The sequence below is a fragment of the Mustelus asterias genome, unplaced genomic scaffold (assembly GCF_964213995.1).
Source record: "Mustelus asterias unplaced genomic scaffold, sMusAst1.hap1.1 HAP1_SCAFFOLD_201, whole genome shotgun sequence".
NCBI classification, from domain to species: Eukaryota; Metazoa; Chordata; class Chondrichthyes; order Carcharhiniformes; family Triakidae; genus Mustelus; species Mustelus asterias.
Genome location: NW_027590192.1, coordinates 654,734 through 677,334, shown reverse-complemented (window position 1 = coordinate 677,334; position 22,601 = coordinate 654,734). Strand labels below are relative to the sequence as shown.

General features: G+C 43.2%; 1 pseudogene; it reads right to left on the bottom strand.

The window, feature by feature from the left end:
• Nucleotides 1–7,605: 7,605 nt before the first annotated feature.
• On the bottom strand, nucleotides 7,606–22,008 carry LOC144485608 (Ig heavy chain C region, membrane-bound form-like; annotated as a pseudogene).
• Nucleotides 22,009–22,601: the final 593 nt, after the last annotated feature.

Here is a 22,601-nt window from a genome sequence, read left to right as displayed (position 1 = left end):
TCCATCAAGGTAGGTAAATCCCCGGGACCTAATGAAGTGTATCCCAGGACATTGTGGAAGGCAGGGGAGGAAATTGCAGGTCCCCTACAGAGATATTTGAATCGTCGATAGTCACAGGTGAGGTGCCTGAAGATTGGAGGGTCGCAAATGTTGTCCCTTTGTTCAAAATGGGCTGCAGGGAACAGCCTGGGAACTACTGGCCGGTGAGCCTCACATCTGTGCTGGATAAGTTGTTGCAAGTTATTTTGAGAGACAGAGTCTACAGGCATTTAGAGACGCAACAACAGATTAGGGACAGTCAGTATGGCTTTGTGAGTGGAAAGTCATGTCTCACAAATTTGATTGAGTTTTTTGAAATGGTAACCAAGAAGGTAGATGAGGGCCGTGCAGTTGGTGTTGTCTACATGGACTTTAGCAAGGCCTTTGACAAGGTACCGCATGGTAGATTGTTGCATAAGATTAAAATCTCACGGGATCCAGGGTGGGGTACCTGAATGGATACAAAATTGGCTTGATGACAGAAGCCATACGGTGGTTGGAGAGGGTTGTTTTTCAAACTGGAGGCCTGTGACCTGAGGTGTGGCTCAGGGATCGGTGTTGGGTCCTCTGATATTTATATTAATGATTTGGATGAAAATATAGGAGGAGGCAAGGTTAGTAACTTTCCAGATGACACCAAGATTGCTGGCATATTGGAAAGTGGGGAAGGTTATCTCGGATTGCAACGGGATCCTGATCAATTGGGCCAGTGGGCTGACGAATGGCAGATGGAGTTTAATTTGGATAAATGCCAGGTGATGCATTTTTGTAGATTGAACAAGGGCAGGACTTACTCAGTTAATCGTAGGGCGTTGGAGGGAGTTACAGAACAAAGAGAACGAGGTGTACAGGTTCATAGCTCCTTGACAGTGGAGTCACAGGTGGACAGAGTGGTGAAGAAGGCATTCCACATGCTTGGTTTCATTGGTCAGAACATTGAATACAGGAGTTGGGACGTCTTGTTGAAGTTGTACAAGACATTGGGAAGGCCACACGTGGAATACTGTGCAAATTTCTGGTCAGCCTATTATATAAAGAATATTATTAAAATAGAAAGAGTGCTAAAGAGGTTATCTAGGATGCTACCGGGACTTGATAGTTTGAGTTATAAGGAGAGACTGGATAGACTGGGACCTTTTTCTCTGGAGCTTAGAAAGGGCGGCACGGTAGCACAGTGGTTAGCACTGCTGCTTCACAGCTCCAGGGACCTGGGTTCGATTCCCGGCTTGGGTCACTGTCTGTGTGGAGTTTGCACATTCTCCTCGTGTCTGCGTGGGTTTCCTCCGGGTGCTCCGGTTTCCTCCCACAGTCCAAAGATGTGCGGGTTAGGTTGATTGGCCGTGCTAAAATTGCCCCTTAGTGTCTTGAGATGGGTAGGTTAGAGGGATTAGCGGGTGGATATGGGGGTAGGGCTTGGGTGGGATTGTGGTCGGTGTAGACTCGATGGGCCGAATGGCCTCTTTCTACACTGTAGGGTTTCTATGATTTCTATGAGGTGAGGGATGATCTTATGGAGGTCTATAAAGTAATGAGGGGTATAGATCAGCTCGATAGTCAATACATTTTCCCAAATATGGGGAAGTCTAAAACTAGAGGGCATAGGTTTAAGGTGAAAGGGGAGACATACAAAGGGGTCCAGAGGGGCAATTGTTTCACACAGAGGGTGGTGAGTGTCTGGAACAAGCTGCCAGAGGCAGTAGTAGGGGCGGGTCGAATTTTGTCTTTTAAAAAGCGTTTTGGCAGTTACATGAGGAGAGAGGGATATGGGCCAAATGCGGGAAATTGCGACTAGCTTAGGGGTTTTAAAAAAGGGAGGCATGGACAAGTTGGGCCGAAGGGCCTGTTTCCATCCTGTAAACCTCTATAACTCTGCGCCTCTACTTTAAAATATGAAGAAATCTGGCCAGTGTATGCGAAAATTATTCGATAATTTAAGGAAAGAACCAATGTCACTGGACCACAATCAACTGTCAGAAATGCTCCCCACACGACTCACGCGCGAAGTAGCCGTATTGTCGCTGTCCTCTCTCGAAAAGGAGAGTCGAACATTTTAAGTCACCCGTTCGAAATTCTGCCCTTGATAATCTGCTGATGTCTCTCAGAATGTTCTCAGCTCAATTCTGTCTGTTACAAATGATGCTGTAAAACCAGAAGGTGGTGAGCTAGTTATCCGTAAATGGAAACATCGCTTCTTCTGCCCTCTTTGAATTATAATTACGAATTACAGTGCGGGGTGAGAAAGAAGAATTATCTGTTTCTATTGACCAGGAAGTCCACGCTCTTTGATGAATTGACTTTATTGCAGAGCCAGTTTGTTGTCTCCAGGTGTGACATCATCAACGCCCCATACAACTGCAGCACAGCATTCCTATTTCTATACTCAAATGGAATTATCTGATCCTCCACTGTAGACCGAGGCCATTCGGCCCATCGTTTTTCCTCTGATCACAATCCAATCCAGGCCCGATCTCCATAACCTTGTGCATTTATCCCAGTTTGTCCCCTGATACTAAGGGGCAATTTATCATTGCCAATCAACGTACGTCGCGCATCTTCGGACTGTGGGAGGAAACCGGAGCACCCAGAGGAAACCCACGCAGACACGAGGAGAATGTGCAAACTCCGCACAAATAGTCACCTAAGACAGGAATCGAACCCGGGTCCCTGGCGCCTAGGGGTAGCCGTGCTAACCATTGTGCTACCATGCCGCCCCAGTGACAATATGGCTGTAACATCGAGATTCGGATAATCATGCACACTACCTCTCGCTATCAAGGCCAACATGCCATGTTGGTAAGAAACACAGCACGGTGGCACAGTGTTTAGCACTGTGGCCGACAGTGCCAGGGACCCGGGTTCGATTCCCGGCTTGAGTGACTGTCTGTGTGCACTTTGTACATTCTCCCTGTGTCTGCGTTGGTTTCTTCTGGGTTCTCTGGTTTCCTCCCACAGTCCGAAGATGTGAAGTTAGGTGGATTGGCCATGCTACATTGCCCCTTAGTGTCAAGGGGAATAGCTAGGGTAAATGCGTGGTTTTACGGGGATAGGGCCTGGATGGTATTGTGGTCCGTACAAACTCGTTGGGCCGAATGGGCTCCTTCTGCACTGCAGGATTATATGATTCTATGAAACGAAATTAAATCATTAGCAAGAAGGGATATAGGGTCGGACGGCATAGAATCTGTGTGGTGGAGTTGAGGAATTGCAATTGGGAAAATGATCCAGATGGGAGTTATGTACAGGACTCCCAGCCGTCGTCAGTAAGTCGGACAGAAAATATGTCAGGAGATAAAAAAGGCATGGAAGAAAGGCAATATTACAGAGAGCATGGGGGATTTCAATGTGCAGGTAGACTGGGAAAATGAAGTTGGTAGCGGATCCGAAGATAAAACAAATTGTGGAATGTCGATGCGGTGTTTGTTTTTGGAGCAGCTTGTGCCAGAACAGGCACTTCTGGGTCTGGTAATGTGTAATGAGGCAATCTTGATCAGGGAACTTAAGTTGAAGGAACGCCTAAGGGGTATTGATAGCAATATGATTGAATTCACCTTGCAGTTTAAGGGGGAAACTTTGAAATCGGATAAAACGGTGCTACAATTGAGTAAAGGCACCTACAAGGCCGTAAGGGAGGAACTGGCCAGATTTGTTTGGACAGGATGCCTAGCAGGAAAGACTGTGGAACAACCGTGGCAGGGGTTTGGGGGGACAATTCAGAAGGCACATCATAAATGTATTCCAAGAAAGAGGAAGCATGTTGAGGGGACGACGAGGCCACCATGGCTGACAAGGGAAGAAGGCGATAGCATAAAAGCAAAGGAAAGAGAATACCGTGAGGCGAGAAATAGTGGGAAGCTAAAGGATTGGGAATCCTTTAAAGGCAAGCAGAGGACTACTAGAAAAAAAAAACAAAAAGGGTGAAAAGATGAAATATGGTGGTAAGCTCGCTAGTAATGTCACAGAAGATTGCATGAGTTTTTTCTTAGATATATAAAAGGTAAGAGAGAGTCAGGGATGGACATTGGACAGCTGGAGAAGTAGTAATCGGGGACAAAAAAATGACAAAGGAACAGAATGGGTACTGTGTTTCAGTCTTCACGTTGGAAGACACCAGTAACATGCCGAAACTTCAAGAAAGTCAGGGGGCAGAAGTAAATGTAATGGCCATCACTAAAGGGAAGCTGAAAGGTCTGAAGGTTTATGAATCACCACGATTGAATTGACTACACCCCAGGATCTGAAGTGGATAGCTGAGGAGATTGTGGAGGCATTGGTGGTGATCTTTCAGGGATAACTGGAGTCAGGGAAGGTCCAAGAGGACTGGGATAATGCTAATGTAACAGCCCTTTTTGAGAAGGAAGAGAGGCAGAAGATGGGAAATTATAGGCCAGTTAGCCTAATCTCGGTGGTGGGTAAGATCTTGGAGTCCATTATTAAGGATGAAATTGCGGACTACCTGGAAATGCATGGTAAAATAGGGCTGCTTCAGCTTGGCTTCGTTAAGTGGAGGTCATGTCTGACAAATGTTTTTGAGTTTTTTGAGGCGGGAATGAAGAAATTAGACAAAGGAGAGCCAGTGGACGTGATTTATTTGGAGTTCCAGAAAGCCTTTGACAAGGTACCTTACATGAGGCTGCTAAATGAGCAAAAGCCAAATTTTATTGGAGGTAATGTACTGACATAGATAGAAGATTGGCTGACAGTCATAAGGCAGAGAGTGGGGGTAATGGAGTCCGAGGGTGACTCGTGGTGTTCCACAGAGGTCAGTGCTGTGACCCCAACTTTTCACGATATACATTAATGATCTGTAAGATGGAACTGAGGGCATGGTTGCTAAATTTGTGGATCACACAAAGATATGTAGAGAGACAGGGAGTGTTCAGGACATGGGGAGGCTGCAGAATGACTTGGATAGGATAGGAGAATGGGCAAGGAAGTATAATATGGAATACAAGTGTGAGATTATGCACTTTAGTAGGAAGAATAGAGGCATAGAAAATTTTCTCGATTGGGAAAGGCTTCCGAAATCTGTGCACAAGTGGACTTAGGAGTCCTAGCTCAGGGCTCTCTGATTGTTAACATGCAGGTTCAGTTGGCAGTTGAGAAGGCAAATTCAACATTTGCATTCATTTCTACAGGGCTAGAATATAAGAGCAGGGATGTACTATTGAGGGTATATAAGGCTCTGGTCAGACACTATTTGAAATCGTGTGAACAGTTTTGGGCCCTATACCTTAGGAAGCATGCGCTGGCCTTGGAGGGGCACCAGAGGAGGTTCACAAGAATGATCCCAGGAATGAAGGGTTTTTCATATGAGGTGTGGTTGAGGAGTCTGCGCCTATACTCGATGGAGCTTAGAAGGATCTGGAGGGATCTCGTTGAAACTTACAGAATACTGAGGGGCCTGGTTAGAGTGAACGTGGAGGGAATGTTTCCAGTTGTGAGAGCGACGAGAACTCGAGGGCACAAAGTCAGAGTGAAGAGACGCTCCTTTAAAACTGAGAGAAGAAGGAATTTCCTCAGCTTGAGAGTGGTGAATCTGTGGAACTCATTGTCATAGAGGGCTGTGGCGGTCAGGTCACTGAGCGTCTTTCAGACAGAGATAGATAGGTTCTTGATGGATAAGGGGATCAAGAGTTCTGGGGAGAAGGCAGGAGAGTGTGGATGAGAATCATAGTTGCCACGATTGAATGCAGGAGCAGTCTCCTTGGGCCGAATGGCCTAATTCTGCTCCTAAATCTAATGGTCTAATGGTCTGATGGTCTGACATGCAGTCTGTCTTCTCACTGCTTGCTGTACCTGCATGCCTATTTTCAGCGACTGATGCACGAGGAAACCAAGGTCTCGCTGATTATCCGTCTCTCTCAATTGAGGTCATTTCAATTAATAATCTGCCTTCCTATTAATGCTACCATCGACTGAAGACCCACAGACAATGGAACACATTGAATTCTTTCCTCCTTGTAATTTGTGATATTAAACGTCAAATAACAACATGCCTGCACCTCAAGTCTGCAGAGGATCAATTGCCTCACAGTAGAATGAAAACATTGGAAGATACTGGGATTCCCAACAGAGTTTTATTTTTGCTGAAATTCCTGTAACAGGAAGTCTTCGAAGGAATCGCTGAAAAATTGTTGAAGGAACTGCTCTGCAACTCTGAGGTGTTGCTCAGTCAGTTTAGTGAGATGGCATCAGAGACAATGGAGCAGGGAGAGAGGATCCCTGGAGTGATCCTCATGAGTTCTGGGCGTTAGCATCAAAGGAAGTGGAGCTGAAGAGGGAGAAATGCATCATGGATACAGAAGGCAGTGATTACAACCATAATGGTGGAAGCAGACAGCCATTGTACTTTCTTGACAGTGGACCCTTTCACTATCTAATTGAACTGTGGGAGAACAATGTATCTGCCTGTATATTTTAAACAAAATGCGAAGCTGAAATCTCTGTATCAGTAAGGCCCAGCCTGGGAACAATTCCCACGGTTTGCACTGAACTGTGTCAGATACACCCCAGGTTTCAAGAATTTCATCAATATTTTACTCTGGTAAATCTCATCAGCCCTTTTATTTGGAAGTTTGCATTCGATGATATGTTAGTGTGAAATACACCTCAGTCACTTGGGCCACTTTATGTTTTGCACCCCTGTTCTGTTTGTGTTATATTCTAGTCTGCGGTACGCATTTCTTGTGAGCATTTCATCGGGGAATATAGAGATTCACTCAGTCAAGCCACGATGCAGCGACACCGGCCGTGCTTGGTGGGACATTGTAAAGGAAACTATTTCTCCCACAATGTCCTGCATCGGTCTATGATGAAGCAGAGTTCGTGCTGTTCATAATTACCTGGCATGTGACAGTGACAGACCAGTTAGAAGCGAAATCATCGAGGTTCTCGCTGTTCAATCATTGGACTTTATCATAAAAAGGCAGAGGTAAAGATATATTTACAGCATAGGTCGCTGCGTGGCGCAGCAATTCTTTCATTGAATTAGGGCGAGATTTTACATCCTCGCTCGAAGATTATTTTGTTCATATTTCATTCAAGATTTAATAAAAATTTCAGAGAACATTTTACAGAAAAGTCTATTTTAAAGCTCACAAAAGGGAAAATGAAGATTGAACTTTGCACTGAGAATGAACACTTGCGCTCTGAGCTGTCCAATATATGTACAATTGTAACAAGAACCAGAAAAAGAACACAGGACTTCAAGATACAGGAAAATGAACAATTGTGAATATGTTTCATGAAAATGTACTTATTTATACATTAAATTCAGGTGAAACTCCAAGATACAATCATTTTACAACTATAATTATGCCGTAAATTTTAAGTTGAAAAACAGAAATACCGACAACACTTGTCTCAGTTACAAGTGCGGAACATAAACTGACGGAATGTTACTCCTCGAATCACCAAGACCAGGTATTGTATTTGTGCCATATAGACATCTTAATAATCAGCTGAGGGAAAACTACAGAATCCAAAATTCAGCCCATCATTTGAGCTGGAAAAGAGAGATAAAAGAATGAAGCAGATGATTTAAAAAGTTTTTAATCAAGGAAACATTTAGGGGTTTTTCAAATCCCTTCTGATTGCGATGCTGTAGAAAATGCTTAGGAAGATTAGGACGATGAACGCGGAAGCGGTTGTCCATCTGTTGCCATTATGATCCTCATTGTCTTCAACCCAGATGCGGTCTGTGGAGTCTAGGGGACGTAGACAAGGAAATATAATTAATTTACTTAATTGATCCAGGAAATTTTATTGTTAGTTCTATATTACATTTTCACTTTCTTACGCTATTAATTTATTCTCAAAATTAATTTTTAAACTATATCTACTGTTAAGTTCGGGAGACTCAGTAACCGATCTCCGTAACTATCTTCACAATTGTTCATTATTTGCATTCCTTAGACAGAATCTGTCGGATAGTCCTTAAGAATTTTTCTTCAGAATCAGTCCATTTTCGAACAGTTTGGCACTATCCCTTATTGAAGTATGTTATAGTTGATATCGAGGAACGTTCACTGATCAATGATGATTATTTTAGCAGATTGCTACTGATCTGCAAACTATGAATTTTGTTGTTTAGGAATTCAGATGTGAGTTCCCATCCTCTATGTTTAGTTATGTTCGAAATGTTTAATATATCATTAACTAGTTTCTCAGTGTGTATTTGTCCGTTCATTGTATAATACGGACAGTTTTCAGAGGATGTGCCAATTAACATAGTCAAGTTTGAATTTTATTTCAATCAGTTGCTTGCCGTTTGTATTTAAAATTTTATATTTGTGCTGTGCGTATGAGCATCTCGTGTTCTGCATTAATCTTTGATTCCGAGTTAATATGTATGAGTGTTAATGTCCGTGTTCATTTCCCTATGAATGTTCATTTGGGTATTTGTGTGCCTTCAACAGTGTGTATATTTTATTCTTCTGCAATTCTGTGTGTATGACTGCATTATTGTGTGAAATCTATGCTTATTTCTTAATGCCACCCGTAATGCATGCGCATGTGTTCGTGCCTGTTGCTCGGTAATGATCCCCCTTTTTGTATTCCACATTTCTATCAGACTATTAATGTTTATTTCCATTTCTCTGAGTCTGTGCGCGTGTCTGTTAATGCGTTACTGTATGTATTTACATCTTGATAGTTCTTTATAACTATGTTCTAGATCTCATAGAGGTCTATAAAATAATAAGGGACATAGGTCAGCTAGATAATCAATATATTTTCCCAAAGGTAGGGGAGTCTAAAACTGGAAGGCATAGGTTTAAGGTGAGAGGGGAGAGATACAAAAGTGTTCAGACGAGAAATTTGTTCACACAGAGTGTGGTGAGTGTCTGGAACAAGCTGCCAGAAGTAACAGAAGCGGGTACAATTTTGTCTTTTAAAAAGCATTTAGATAGTTACATGGGTATGATGGGTATAGAGGGATATGGGCCAAATGCGGGCAATTGGGATGAGCTTAGGGGTTTAAAAAAAAGGGCGGCATGGATAAGTTGGACCGAAGGGCCTGTTTCCGTGCTGTAATCCTCTATGACTCGATGACCCTATGTGTTGATATGTGTTTGTGTCTCCATGTGCACTAATGCGTGTAGTGGTGTTCTGCTCTGTATGAGCATGTTAATGCTTACGTCTGCATATTTTCGTGTGAATGTTTTGCTCTCTGTTCATCTATGTGCCTGTGTATAATCTGCTAATGTGCTTATATGTGATTATAATGTGCTATGTGTGTTAATGTGTGTGGTATTGTTTGTCTTTATATCTATATTCCTCTCAGCATTAACGTGTGCTAATATATATGTATTTGTTTCAGTGTATGTGTGTTCGCAGATTTATGTGGCTCTGCATGTGTGTATGTGTCTGTCCTTATTTGTGTATATGTATGTATGTTTTATGTGTGTGGGTCTGTGTAAATATTCGTGTATGTGCATGTATGCGTGCACTTGCATGTTTGTATGTGTATGTGTGTGCGGGTTTGTGTGTGATTATTTAATTTGATTGCTTGTGTGTATGTATTTGTTTTTGTGCCTGTTTGAGCAATTGTGTATTTGTGTGTGCCCATGTGTGCATTTGTGCATCTGCATAATTTCGTATGTGTTTATTTGTGGGTATGTCAATCTGTGTTTTTAAATCTGCGTGTATGGGTGTGTTGGTGTGACTGCCATTGCTCCTCTGTATGTGTGTTCAGTGGTGCCTGTGTTGTGCGTGTTTTTGTGGGCGAATGCGTTTGTGCATATTTATGTATGCATATGTGTGCCTGTGATTTTGTGTATGTGTGCGTGCGTTGTGCAAACATGTGCTTCTGTGTCTATATTTGTTTGTCTGTATTTGTATGTGTTATCCATAAATGTGCATATGGATATACGTGATTGTGTGGTGTATGCATGTGTGTCTATGCGTACACATTTGCGTGTCTGTGCATTTGTGAGCATAAATGTGAGTATGTGTATTTGTGTTTGTATTTGTGCATTTGTGTTGATGGGTGTGGATGTGTATGTCTATATGTGTACTTGTAATTGTGTCAGTTTTCTGCAGTATTGTCACTATGTGTATTTTTTAACTGGTATTCCAAGTTTCACCGGCAATCATTAACCTGACAATACGAATTATGCAGCATATTTTCAATGTTTGGTGTATAATTTTCTTGCATGTGAGTGACAAGGTGACATCAGCTGACCGAATGAAATAATTCATTTTTGCATCTCAGAAAACTCCAGGACAGAACAGTGAAAACCAGGGAGGATTCAATCATTGGTTTAAATTTGGAATATGATGTATCAATGGCAGCAAATGATTAATAGGAACAAGAGAGTTAAAACACATTAAAATTATGTTGCATAAATGCATATTCAGTAAAAAGATTAGCATGATGAGATTTCAAAATCTGCGGCAAGTAAACCAGAAGTCAATATCTTCAGTTGGCAACTGAATCCTTACATTCGGCAGCTCTTCCTTTCTAAAACTCTCTGCTTGGGGAGAGGAAGGATAGTGAAGTCATCGCTTCCCGTTCTCAGTGATGGAGCAATTTTTACTTTTGGCTCCATCTGTTGAGGTGCAGTTGGCTGAATGATAACGTTCTCATCTTTTCATTGGGAAAGTGGGAGTATAATTGGATAAATAATGCCCCAACGCCCTCTCTGTATTTGTTTTATGGTGGTACATGGGGCTAACTATTGTCGCTCCCATCTCTTTTTTGGGAGAGTGGGGGTACAGTGAGTAAACTAATGCCCCTCCACTCTCTTTGTTGGGTGAGTAGGAGTCCAGTGTGTTAACCATTTCACTCCCTGCCATTCTCTCTGATGGGGGCTTGTTCTTCCATGTTTCTTTGTGACCCTCGCTTCAGTTCCCAGTGGGTGTGGTGCAACAACTTCAAGCTGACGTCAAGGTTAAAGAGATGGACAAAGAAAGAAACAGGAACACAGAGATCTAAATGTGCTGTGTTTGTTCATCGGAAATGGGAAATCGTCAGATTTCTGCTCAGCGGGAGGAAGGTTGGTGAAGTTATATCTCAGTATCCTGTGATGAATGATCTCCAGTCTATCTGTAAGTCAGGATGTATCTGAGGTGGGAGCTTTGGTTCCACAAGACGGATCCGACACTCTCTGAATATCAGATGTAAGTCAAAGAGATCAAACGGAAGTAAGAATGGAAAACAATCAGGTCAGTGATTGGGTATTTTCATTCGTCATTTATTATTTTATTGAAGTTTTGAATGCAACTGTTTGATTCTCATTGACATGAGTTGACGGTGTCCATCAGTGCAAGGAAAATGTTCACAAAACTGGGTATATCGCTGGATTTATCAACCGTTCTGTTGATGATCTTCAAGGGGATGGCTTCATGTCCCACCACACAGGAGTAAGAAGCGCCGCTAGCCCACTCCTCCGTTGCAATGGATAACAGACTGTAAATGAAGAAGGAGCTATTGCCGATCTCCGCCATCACCTCGGTGTTCCTCTAGTTCCCAGGATTCAGTGGCTTGTCGTTGACGGTCCACTTGACGAAGATCTCTCGGGGAGAGAAACGTCTCACTGAGTAGCTGAGGGAGACGAATCTCTGAGCGGAGACTTCTTCTGCAGAGGGCAGGAGGACAGAGGCGGACGGTTCCCACGGATGTGGATCTGCCGAAAATGTAGAATAAATGTCAATAAACTGGAGAATTCCGGACACAATGAAACGGCGAGCCAGATGTTAGAGAAATAGTACCGGTGGCACTCCACTGGTTAAACTTTACCAGCCTGAAATTTTACCCTGATCCAGACTCTCTGTCTTCTGTTAGTAAGCCAATTCTCTATCCATGCTGATATACTACCACCAGCACGAAGGGTTTTTTTTTCTTCTTAAATTGCCTTCAGTGCGGTTCCTTATTGAAGGCTTTGAGAAATCCAAGTAAATTACATTTATTTGTTTCCCTTGAACCTCTGGAAGAAGATGAGAAGAGCCTGGTACGGAGGTTAAACATAGAGCAGTAGGGTCAAATTACCTGTTTCTGTGCTGTAAATTACTGAAACTTCCTAATCCAACCCGTTAATTTCCCAGAGAAAAGTGTATCCATCTCCGCGCCGAGCTGGGAAACTGGACAGATCAAAAAGGTGAAAATGGAAATCTATCAGCGTCGACCGTGTCAAGAATCCTGAGAGTCCTACAAGTCTCAGTAAGGTCCAATAAGCACAAGACTAACTTATCTATCCTCTCAACATAAGAAAATCCTTCCTTACCCGTGATGAACTTACTGGACTTTCTTTTGACTGTTTCCAATGCCAGTATATCTTTCCTTCGATCAGAGGAACAACCCTCTTACTGTTTTTTTGCCTCTTGTGGCAGAGTCCAGGAGCCGAGTGTATAATCTCAGAGAAAGGGTCGCCCATTGTTGAGAGAGATGAGGAGGAATTTCCTCTCTCAGATGGTAACGAATCTAAGGAAGTAATTATCGCAGAGGGCTGTAGTGGCTGGGTCGTTAAGTATGATATGGACAGATTTGTAATCAGTCAGGGAATCAAGGGTTATGGGGATAAGGCGGGAAAGTAGAATGGAGTATTACAATGTCAGATCAATCAGGATTTTCCTGCAAGCCAGAATGGGCATGTCGAGGACCAAGTGACTTACTTCTGCTCTTACGTTGTCTGGTGCATGGTCTTACTCCACCTAAACCCAAAATTGAACAAAAATCTTCCAGAGAGAGTAAACTTGCAGGAAGTTTGGGGAAAAAATGTTGAAAGTCATTTTTTACAAGGAAGTTTTTATGTAAAAAAAAACCCCTTCAGTTCAATTTCTTTCATCTACTTCTCAATTTCCCCAGTAAAAATTCTATAGTCCCAGAGTGATTAGTTAGTGGAATTACCAATTCTGGTAGACCAGAAATGCAACGAATATTAAACATTCACTTTACAATTACACTGGAAGTAGGCACAATGACTCTCCACTCACCTTCTTTCTTGTGGGTGGAATTTCTTAAAGGAGTCGGCAGATCCTGATGGCTCACCACGCAGTCAAACACAGCCGCACTCAGCCAGGCTTGTGTCGAGATGTTTAAATTGCTGACCACGCTGTCAGGATCCTCTCCAGGCTTTTCGGCAATCTCTGATTTCAAAGTCTTCTTTTCTGGGATCCAGGACACGCTGACTCCATAAGGAGCATCAGAAATGACGCAGGTTGATGTTATGGTCGCCTCCTGTAAGACCTGTTCCATTCGCGGTGGCAGTATTGTCACTGTGGACTGAGTACAGTGGGAACGATCTGTGAATGGATACTGAAAATCAACCCTAGTTCCCTCTTCAGAATCATAACAGAATTATTCAGCCTTCATTCTCTAAATGGGAATAAATCAACTTTCAGATATCAAACTCTAATTGTCGCCTTTTATCTTCTCTCCACACTGGAAAATCAGCTTGGCCTGTGAAAACTATTCTCTTCGTTAAACTCCTTCATTCTAATGAATAAACATTGCACCATTTCCAATACAAATATACCATTCCTGATCTCAGGAAAACACATTGAATAGAGGGGATACAATTTTCAACTCTTTATCCTGAATCTGTTACCTGAAAAATGATGTCAGACACCCACTCTCTCTTTCTCTCTAAATATTCTGAGATGCCTCAGGCCAAAGCTGACGTCAAGTCCACCTTACACACTATATGATATCAAAGTAGAGGGAAACATTATTTCCTGTTCAGATAAAATCCTAAATGTTGAACAATCCGAATGCAGTTCTTAAATCAGAATGAAATACATGGCAGTAAATTAGAAGTTGTCCTGTGCTTTGGATTAACTTCAATGAATTCCTGATGTTCATTAACATCGGACTGCACAATGATTTATTGGTTGATGGTCGGTTCCTCTTACCCAAAGATCTGGTGATGTTCCGAATTTGGGTGAGTTCTTGATGAGTGACCTGGCAGGTGTAAACCGCTTTGCTGAACCATTCCCGAGCGGAGACTGTCAGCCGCATGCTCGCCGAGGAGTTCCCGTTCACTTTGCAGGCTGGAGAGGTGACAATTCCTGAATCCATGGGTTGTCCATTCTTCAGCCATTTCACCGCCACTGACTTTGGATAGAAACCGACGATTGAACAGTCGATGGTTACAACTTTGCTGCTTGTGATTTCTTCACTGGAGCTCACGGTGAGCATAACGGTTGGAGGGATGTCATCTTTCGGACCTTCAAGAAACATTTCTTGTAGAATGTTTTGATGACAAATAAAATTCCTGATATTTTGACAATTTATTTTCCATCAGGCGACACCAGAGTCGTTTATTTCAGGGAGTAGGACTATGGAGATTTCGATGTATGTGTTATAACCAAGGCTCGATACAGTTTAATAACAGTGTTTCTGTTCTTCCTAGGATCCTCAATACTTACATTGCATTTCAATGCTATGGTCTGAACCGCTGTGTCGAACCTCACAGTTGATTTTGCTGCATGCTCCCTCTGACTCAGTGATGGTTAACTTGCGACTCGGGGTGGAGGTTCCCATCATGTTTCTTACTGATGGGTAAGTCTTAAATCCAGTGGTGATCGGCTGCCCATCCTTCTTCCAGTTCAGGCTGGTGATTTCTGGAGAGTAGCCCATCGCCAAACAGCCATAGGTGATGGAGCCATCGAAATTGCGTTGCTGACAGGAGACCAGGCTGTAGAGAGTAGGCGGAGATGGCGCTGCTAGCAAAGAATGACCGATTAAACAAATTACACTCTGTTATTCTTTAATAAGCAATCAAGCAATTAATAATTCGACTACAACTATGATCCGATCTTCACAGCTTCGTTTTCAAATCGTCAGCCTCATTTGATATTCTACTACTTAGAACCATTGAACCCATAGTAAATTACAGCTCTGAAACAGGCCTTTTGGCCCTTCTTGTCTGTGCCGAACCATTTTTTGCCTAGTCCCACTGACCTGCTCTTGGACCATGTCCCTCCACACCCCTCTCATCCATGAACCCGTCCAAGTTTTTCTTAAATGTTAAAAGTGGCATTTACCACTTTATCCGGCAGCTCATTCCACACTCCCACCACTCTCTGCGTGAAGAAGCCCCCCCTAATATTCCCTTTAAACTTTTCTCCGTTCACCCTTAACCCATGCCCTCTGGTTTCTTTCTCCCCTAGCCTCAGCGGAAAAAGCCTGCTTGCATTCACTCCATCTATACCCATCAAAATCTTATACACCTCTATCAAATCTCCTCTCAATCTTCTACGCTCCAGGGAATAAAGTCCCAATCTATTCAATCTCTCTCTGTAACTGAGCTTCTCAAGTTCCGGCAACATCCTTGTGAACCTTCTCTGCACTCTTTCAACCTTATTTACATCCTTCCTGTAACTAGGTGACCAAAACTGTACACAATACTCCAAATTCGGCCTCACTAATGCCTTATATAACCTTACCATAACACTCCAACTTATATACTCGATACTCCGATTGATAAAGGCCAATATACCAAAGGCATTCTTTACGACCTTATCCACCTGTGACGTCACTTTTAGGGAATTCTGTACCTGTATTCTGTACCTGTATTCCCTGTATTCCCCTTCTATCGTTTAGGTTTCTGCACTGATTGTCCCCTATAGAAACTCACATCTCTTTCTCCGTTTCTATCCCGGCATAATAAGAATACATTCTGCTGTTATCTGAATGACATACATTCATTGGATTAAAAGAGAACAGCAGAGATTCTTTGCATTATTTCAGAGACTCGTTCACAATCAACAGCACGTTGTGGTGAAGAATTTGTCTCTTCATTTTTGTCATTGCAGTTTGGAAATTGCCTTTTTTTCAAACTGACTGATGCTCCCTCCTCTCACTCGCTCACTAATCCCCTGCCCACCCGTCCACCGCACTCCACAAAACATAGAATAGTGAATTTTCTTCAATAATACCGTCGGGAGTATTTCTTCCATTATGCCCATAAAACTCTCAATAAAGTAGCAATTCATCAATTGTAACATTCTCTTATATTCGGATAATGTTTTAACAGCTACAATAGGCCATTCAGTCCCTTGAACATCATTCACCATTCAGTAAGATCATGGATGAACCGATTATTAGCTCCATATTCCATCCCCAAATCCGATAACCAGCAGTCTGCACATTCCCTCGGTTGTCAGCACTTCCCCCCGGCACATTTTCCTTTCTCCTGGTTCTCTGCATTTTGCCTGGCACTTTCTCCTTACTCCCGGCTCTCTGCACTTTCCCAGTGCTCTCTGCCCTCTTCTTTGGCTCGATGTGATCTCCCTCATCTTTCTGCAACTGCCCCTGGCGCTCTGTCCACTACCAGGGCTCTGGGTATTCTTCTCCAGCTTTCTTCCCTTACCACGACACTCTGCACTTTCCCCCGGCTCTCTGGGAGAGTGATTGTGCACGCTGAGTGTGACAGAGTGAATGAGTAAGTGAGTGAATATCAGTGAGTGAATGACTGATGGTGAGTGAGTGATTGTAGCTGAGTGAATGTGGGTGGGTGATGGTGAGTCACTGAGGGTGGAAGGATGATGCTGAACAAGCAAGGATGCGGGATTGAAGGCGGGGAAATAATGGTGAGAGTGTGAGGGTGTTGGTGATGACTGAGGGACTGTGTGTAAATTAGGGAGTATGATTAATGTGGATTGAATAATGGTGGATGACTGAGGGTGAGTGGCTGAGGGTGAGTGAATGATATTGTGTCAGTAAGTATGAGTGCGGTTGGGGATGGATTCATTGAAAGCAAGTGAGAGTGGGTGAGAGAGTGAGAAAGGGTGAGTGAGGGTGAGTAATTGAAAGGGGTGAGTTAGTGAAGAGGCGCAAGAGGGTGAGAGAGTGAAGGTGCATGTGTGAAAGTTTGAGCCAGTGAGGATGGGTGAATGAGGTGGGGTGAGTTAAGGTGTGAGTGAGGATGATTGATTGAGGGCGGATGAGAGAGGATGGGCGACGGTGAGTGAGTGAGGATGAATGAGTGAGGATGAGCGTGGAGGGGCGGCACGGTAGCACGGTGGTTAGCGCCGCTGCTTCACAGCTCCAGGGACCTGGGTTCGATTCCCGGCTTGGATCACTGCCTGTGTGGAATTTGTACATTCTCCTCGTGTCTGCGTGGGTTTCCTCCGGGTGCTCTGTTTTCCTCCCACAGTCCAAAGATGTGCGGGTTAGATTGATTGGCCATGCTAAAAATTGCCCTTACTGTCCTGAGATGTGTAGGTTAGAGGGATTAGTGGGTAAATATGTTGGGATATGGGGGTAGGGCCTGGGTGGGATTGTGGTCGGTGCAGACTCGATGGACCGAATGGGCTCTTTCTGTACTGTAGGGTTTCTATAATTTCTATGATTTCTATGAGTGAGTGAGGATGGGTGAGTGAGGCTGAGTGTGTGAGGGTGTGTGATTGTGGGAGCGTTAGGTTGGGTGAATGAAGATGAGAGAGTAAAGTTGAGTGCACGAAGTTGAGCAAGTGAAGGTGAGTGAATGAGCATGCGTGAGTGAGGGTGCATGAGTGAGGGTGAGGGAGTCTGACGGTGACCTGAGAATGGGTGAGTGAGCGAGGGCAGGTGAGTGAACGAATGTGTGAGTGTGGGTGGGCGAGTGAGTGTGAGCAAGTGAGCATGTGTGAGTAAAGCTGAACATGTGAAGGTTAGTGAGTGAATGTGAATGAGTGAGGATGGATGAGTGATGGTGGCTGAGTGAAGGGATTAAATGAGGGTGAATGTGTGAGGGTGGATGAGGGTGGGTGAGCTACGGTGCGAGTGAGAGTGGGTCAGTTACAGTGTGTGAGGGTGAGTGAATGAGGGTGTTTGAGTGACTGAGTGAGGGTGGGTGAGCGAGAGTGGGAGAGTGAGGGTCCGTGTGTGAGGGTGCATGAGTGAGTGAGTGAGGGTGGTTACGCGAAGGTGAGTGAGTGATATGAGTAAGGTTGAGCGAGTGAGGGTGAGTAAGTGGATGTGAGTGAGTATACATGAGTGAGAGTGCACGAATGATGTTGAGTGACGGTGGGTGAGGGTGAGTAAGTGAAGGTGAGTGATTGAGGGTGGATGAGTGGTGGTGGCTGAATGAGGGTGAGTGTGAGGGTGAGTGAATGAGGATGGGTGAGTGAGGCTGAGTTAATGAGGGTGTGTGAGTGTGGGTGCGTTAGGTTGGGTGAATGACGATGAGAGAGTTGCGTGTGTGGAGTTGCTCAAGGGAAGGTGAGTGAGTGAGCATGCGTGAGTGAGAGTGCATGAGTGAGGGTGAGTGAGAGTGAGGGTGAGGGAGTCTGACGGTGAGTTAGGATGTCTCCTCAACACTCACGAGAGCCCTACCTTGCAATGTATTAGTCCTTCCCTGCTTTGCCTTTCCAAAATGCAACACCTTATGCTCATCTGTATTGAAATCCATTTGCCAATCCTCGGCGCACTTCCCTGACTGATCAAGATCCCCCTATATTTTTTATAACCTTCTTCGCTATCAGTGATATCTTCTAATTTGGTATCATCCACAAACTTACGAAAGATGTCTTGTACATCCACATCTGAATCATTTCTATAAATAACGAATAACAAGAGTCCAAACACCGACCCCTGAGGCACACCATTCGTCACAGGCCTCCAGTCCGAGAAACAACCATCAACCATCACCCTCTGCTTCCTACTATGGAGCCAATTTTGAATTCAATTAGCTAGCTCGCCCTGGATCCCATGGGTCCTAACTTTCCAGACTAGCCTGCCATGTGAGACCTTGTCCCAAAGTCCATAACTTCAAGCTTTTACTTTTCAATCTCTAATGGTATGGAGTCGGAACTTCCCTGCAAAACAAATACATTCATATGAACAATCCCTTCACTGTGGCGATTTAGGTTAATCTGTTATAAGTTAATAGGACAAAAAATTGCTCTGTCACATCTTGAATTCTATTCTTCATTTCGGAAACCAGCCTGTATTTGCCTATAATTGTACTTCAAGTAGATTCAAATACTCAGACTGCATTCAGGTAGAAAATTGGAACCGCTCAGTGTCAGTGAGTTTGAACAACGCGGCGGGCGCAATTCAGAAACGCCAAACCATTTCACAAATTGGACACATTCAAAGTCACCCGGACACATCACCTCCTCAGGCGAAAAATCAACAAATCACATCACTGAGGGACTGAAACTCGGTTCATGGAGAAGCAGCTCAGTTCTTACATTCAACAGAATAAGTAATATTTCAACAACATCCACATGTCAAACTAAGCAAAACGATTCATCTTCAGATCGATGAATTATCAAACTAAACATAAATCTGGAGTAACAGCAACAGCATTGTGAGAAGGTCGAATATGTCCAACGGAGTAACATTGAAGATTTACCACGTGCTGTTCATTTTGGGTCGTTTTTCAAATATAGTTCAAACATATTTAAACACTTAATATTTTCAGTAGATGGTAAAAACTGCAGACATCAGATGTCACCGAAATTAAACAATGCAGAAATGCTTTGCAATGATTGCTCTAACAATCTCTGCTCGGATACCGTGGCACAGTTTAATTTGCAGTTATCACCTAAAAAAATTTTAAAATGTACTTAAAGTATTTTCTTCTGCCTACAATCATGTGTCAAGCAGTTGCAAGCGCGAATATTATTTGTATTCAGCATCAAAGCGTATAACCGCTCAATGCTCCCGTGTTTAAACAATGCAAACACCCTCGTCAGACCCCACTTGGAGTACTGTGCTCAGTTCTGGTCGCCTCACTATAGGAAGGATGTGGAAAAGATTGAACGGGTGCAGAGGAGATTTACAAGGATGTTGCCTGGATTGAGTGGCATGCCTTATGAGGGTAGGCTGAGGGAGCTCGGTCTTTTCTCCTTGGAGAGACGAAGGATGAGAGGAGACCTAATAGAGGTGTATAAGATGTCGAGAGGCATAGATCGGGTGGACTCTCGGAGGCTTTTTCCCAGGGTGGAAATGTCTGCTACGAGAGGACACAGGTTTAAGGTGCTGGGGGGTAGGTACAGGGGAGATGTTAGGGGGAAGTCTTTCACACAGAGGCTGGTGGGCGAGTGGAATCGGCTCCCGTCAGTGGTGGTGGAGGCGAACTCAATAGGGTCTTTTAAGAGACTCCTGGATGAGTACATGGAGCTTAATAGGATAGAGGGTTATAGGTAGGTCTAGAAGGTAGGGATGTGTTCGGCACAACTTGTGGGCCGAAGGGCCTGTTTGTGCTGGAGTTTTTCCATGTTCTAATATGGAAACAATGCAGAAAGGCAATAGCATTTCACAAATTTGACTTATTCAAAATAATCCAGACTCACAATCCCCTCAGCAGAAAAAGAAACATCAAAGCACATCACTGGGAGGCTGAAGCCAATTTTCTGGAGAAACTGCTCAAGCACTTCAGCTACAAACACTTTCAACAGAATCAAATGTAAATTTGCAAAGAGAATCTCAATCGAGAACGCAACACATCTGCCCGTCACCAAGTCAATGAATCGTTGAAGTAAACAGCAATATCGAATAAAAGCATTAGCATTGTGAGTAAGAGGAACATGTTCAATAAATTAATGTAAAAACCTTAACTTTTTTTGTTAATCTTGGGTTATATTTCAAACCCTTGTGTATTAGATGGTACAACCCACAACCATTAAATACCATCGAGATTAATCATTGTAAATTCGCCAAACGGCTGGGCAGATGGCCATGCAGTATCCTCAGCAAATAAATATAAAAATCACAACAACTTGAACCTGAATCCCTCAGTAGCACCTTTTGTCAAGAGACAGAGTAATTCTGTACCTCCTTTACAATAAATCACATGATTTGGTTTGGTTCTATAGGTCAGTGGGACTAAGCAAAAAATGGTTCGGCACAGACAAGAGGGGCCAAAAGGCCTGTTTCTGAGCTGTAATTTTCTATGGTTCTATGGTTCTACGAAATCTCGCAATTAAATCTCAGTAGTGGATTCACCAAGTCACAATTCAGTGATCGGAAGATTTGAGAAATAAAGAAAAAATATGTAAAACAATGACTCAAATATAATATTTAGCAAATAAATCTATGGTTCATACCTGCAGTCACCGTCAACATGGTCCCTTGTCCCCAGTCGTCCATAGGATCACTGTGTTACACCCCCTGGGCTGGGTGATTCAATAACCGGATCTGCACAAAAACGACATAAACCACCTTTTAAAAAAATATTCATAATCTTGCGGCAAAGTAAATTCACAATGAATTTTCATGAAATTATAATTGTATTTTTAGTACCATTCGCTCTCCATAAATGATCGGAATCTTTTCTATTTCACAGAGTGTCACATGAACATGTTATTGAAAATACCGACTGATAATTGAATGGTTATCACAGATCTCCCATGTTAAACTGTGTTATTTGAACAGAGTTGAACATAAACAGTACTTCACTGTAAATAGAGTTGGACTGTAAAAGCGACACTGACCTAGCCTCACTTAATACGCGCTGAGGGGACTTTTGTGTTGGCAGTTAATGCTGTGATACCCCCATGGTCTACTGCACAGTAATAGATGGCGGTGTCTTGGGTCTTCAGGTCAGTTACGGCCAAAGAGAAGATGTTGGTTGAAGTGTCTTTGGAGGGAGTAAATCGATTCTGAATCCCTGGGGCGTACAGGTTGCTTGATGAAGTTTGGTCGTAAACCAACCACTCCGGCGCCTCTCCGGGAACCTGTCGGATCCAGTGCATGTGAGCGCTACCGAGATTGAACCCGTAGGTTTTGCTGGTCAGTCTCACGGAGCCTCCGGGATGCCCGGGCTCTGCTTTTGGCTGAGCTAACATAATCTCCGACTGGACACCTGTACAAATATATCAAAAAACAAGAGGATTAATCCTGGTGAAATGATTGCTGACTCTGCAACATTCCATAGATAAAATAACAATGAGACAGTAACAGTGAGAGGCTTGGACAATAAATCTGCTCACCGGATAAGAAAGTCAGCAACAAACTGAGAGAAATCGTCGACCTCATCCTTCTGGTCATTTGGGGGAAATGGTTGTGTCAGGAACTCAGTGAACACACCAGCTCCCGGACTGTTGTATTCCGGTCCCAGTGAGTGGCATTTAAATACCCGGCTGAAGGGCGCGGCTTTCCAGCCTTTTGATTCCCTGGTGGAAGCGGCGATTGGATCCACGTCCCATCTTCCATGCGCCTAACAGAATGGACTCTGACATTTACAATGCATTGTTATTAAAATTGACCTTTTATTGGTATCGGAAAATTGGTTTGACTGAATAGATTCATTGTAATGTCTCATTTCTAATGGAGATTTTGCAGTTCATCGTCTCTGCATTAAAAACGCTGATTCTATTGTAAATGTAATTATTTAATTTCCACACCCTTTAGCAAGCAGATAAAACTAAACTAAATTACGTTTACAGAGAATAAAGAGACAATCAGTCTATTTTGCAACAATGCAGGGTCTCAATCTCATTCAAATAATAAAGCATCATTTATTAGATGAATTGTTATCGATTTCTGTAACTAATTGCGAGGGATGAGCCAAATTATGATACTTACGTTGTGAATGGCTATCACGATACAATTTGGTTTTCGAAATAACAAAAAACTGTTCACATTATCGGGAGTCTCCTAACATTTTTCAAAATGCTTCTGAGCGCAT